The following is a 3,111-nucleotide window of genomic DNA, read 5'->3' as shown; positions in this document are numbered from 1 at the left end:
GGGTTAGGTACAGGAGCTATTGTCTTGAAATGCTGCTGAGAGAGGGCATAATGTCTAAGTCTACGCCTCAAGCTGAACTGTATCTAAGCTCTGTGTTTCTGGAGGCTTTTGCATTTTATATTGGCTTTTCTGATGCTTTATTGATGGATCAGACTTTTATTTTTATTAATGGAATTTTGCCCCCTAATTCTTTCCTTTTTCTTCAGGTTGGTCATTGTAATTCAAGAGGTCCATTTTAAAAGGCTCAGATAAACTGGGTTCAGGCTAGAAGAAATACAGAGCAGTTTTCCAAAACTTCATCAGCACATTAGTGTTGACAACGTTATCGGTGCCAGTTTCCTGTCTGAAAGCAATCCATTTAAAAAACAGTAGAGGGCACTATTGTCTAACCAAACTAACCTTTGCTTTCCCCCTCATTCCTTTTTTCTTACCCTTCACCAATAAATCACTTTCCCAGATAGTTAATGGATATAGAAGCAGATCATGAGTGAGCTATCTGTGGGGCGATAATTTAAGTGAAGATCCCCACAATGATTGCAGTGAAAGGTTATTTATTTCAACAATAATGCAGGACACAAAGGGGGAATCTGGGCAAGATTACCAGCTAGGGTACGCTAGAGTGCTCATCTCCAATGGAGCAGCGTGTAAATTGGGTTCACTTTCCCCAATGAAAATACAGACTGCAGTTTATTTCAACTTTATGCACATGGAAGGCTGTGCTTTCCTCTCAAGGGTGGCTGGGGACTTAGAGATGGCTGTGCATATGAGGGGAGGGTGGGTTTAGACCTTGAAAAATGCCCCTTTTGTCCCTGAGTCTCTGGAAGGCTGAACTATTGAGGTATAGTCCCTCATCCACCAGATTCCCACTCTCCTCTAATTAAATAGCATGACAATAAGGAAATGGTCTAAAGCATGTTGGCCTGAATAATGGACAGAATAAGGACAGACCTCTAAATGGAACTGAGGTGAATCTTTGTGTGTATCTGCCCTTGTGTGCTTGTCTATAAGTGTGTGTGTTTGCATGCATGTGTGTTGTTTACACGGTGATGCTGGGCACTATTGATTGACTGTGTTGGTGGAGAACCACAGGGCACAGAAGCCAGCTCAGCATAGACACTCCAGTTCTCAACTCAGGCAGAAAAATGCATGATTAAGGCCCAACTGACATGTCTAAAAAGTCCTGGAGAGAGAAAAGAGGAAATAGCTCCATATGCTGCCCCATGTGGTCACAGCATCCTGAAAGTATGGCACCGCGCACTGCCTGGTTCTGCATCACTTCCAATAGCCTCTAATCATCCAGGTCTGCAAACAATGCATCTGGTAAACACATACACAGCAGAGTATAGGAACTTAAAAGCTGCAGCGTACAACGCTCAACACACTTGGGCATACAATGTATACTTTTACATGTCTGTCATGCTCCAGGCTTTCAACTATGCTGTCAGACAAGATATGCATCGGACATGGATCCAGTGCTGTGTGAGATATAACCATTGGGTAAAGGATGAGAGCCCTTGAGCTGCATGATAAGCACTGTCACAGAGACATAACATATGTATCTATGCTATGCTTTGCTTAACGCTCCAGCAGGCTTTGGTTGACTTTACCTGGGGTGGCAGGTGAATGCCCCTGCTCAGTGCCAAAGCTCAGGAGTGAGAGCATCAAAGCAGAAGTGTCTGTAGTGAATGAATAGGCAAGAGAGGTAAAGTGAAAGAGTGTATTTAGGACTCTAGGGTTTGGACTCTACGGGGGGCATCCCTATCCCCAGATGGGCCTCCTGATCATCAGACTGCTTCCTCAGGGTGATGGAAGCTAAGCAGCCGTCTCTGTCTCTCCAGATGGGTGGATCACAGGTCAGATCGTCCCAGACAACTGACTGGGGACATTTGGGTGGCTGGTCCCAGGGGGACAGCATGGGGACAAGAGGGAACCTGCCTGAGACTGGCAGCTGCAGCACTCCCTTTTGGCCTAACATACCCGAGGGTGTACCTGCTGCTCAGCTTGTGCCCCAGTGGCATGTGACAAATGGTGACATGCTTCTGCTCCCCTGCTTTGTTAGATCGGCGGCCCTGATTGAAAGCAAAGCAGCAGGCATCTCTCAGATCCATATGTCTGCAGAGAGACGGAGATAAAGGAAAGAGAGAGCGGGCAGACTCATCTTCAGCTTTAGTGAACACTCAGACAAATGAAAATAAAGTGATATCATTCCAGCGCATAAACGTATGCAATTTTCTGCAATAATGGGGTTGTGGAGATGAGCATATGCACTGCAGTCATTTTATTTACATATGGATGAGTCCATTTTTGTTTTTATGCACACCACTCTCTTCATTAAAATGTGCAGCTCGAAGAAGGATCATATTTCATGGAGGAATAAGGAGAGTTCCAAAGGATTTTGAAGAAAAATAAAACAAGAAAGAAGACAACTGAGCCAGGCCTTCCCCTGAAGTTCCAGCAGCCTTTATTAAAAGTGCGGCATGATTGATAACCTGTCAGTCATCGGAATAATCACGACCAATCCCGTCTCTCGCAGCCAGCTCTGCTTCCCGCCCTCATCCTTTATGCCCCTATCACCCCCAACACATCCACTTGCCATTGAAAACCTGTAATTGAATGGGTTTTTGTCATTATTGTGATTAATCATATTAATTTGAACTAATTAAGAGATGGTTCAAAGTTATGACAATTAGATTAATGAAATTAGTTTTAACTTTTTTCCCCCAACCTAATAAAGAAGGGAAAATCAGACCAGGACTGTTATGAAACAGTTGGCAATCTGGATTTTGGGACTAATTGAATGTCTGATTTTATTAATGATGAAATTTATAAAAGTCCTTGAGGGGGAAATTAACGCAGATTCAGCTGCTAAGAGTGGAAAATTAATTAAAAATCGTGGAGATATTCCTGTCATTAAAGGCACAGGGCCTGTTAACCCTGGTCCTACTGTGACTGGCTAGTGTGTACACACAGGGGCTCTCCACAGTGACTGGAAGGAGATATATGGGGTTTTTAGCGATAACAAATAAGCTTTTAGAAGCCCTCCTTTAACTGGGATTATTAGGGGTTCAGCGGTGGAACTCTTCGTGTTTGTTCAGGTTTTTCCTTTATCTA

This window comes from Seriola lalandi, unplaced genomic scaffold, assembly GCF_002814215.2.
Source record: "Seriola lalandi dorsalis isolate HSWRI2012SDOR001 ecotype SW California unplaced genomic scaffold, Sedor1 jcf7180002054573, whole genome shotgun sequence".
NCBI lineage: Eukaryota > Metazoa > Chordata > Actinopteri > Carangiformes > Carangidae > Seriola > Seriola lalandi.
Note: the sequence above shows the minus strand (reverse complement) of the source record.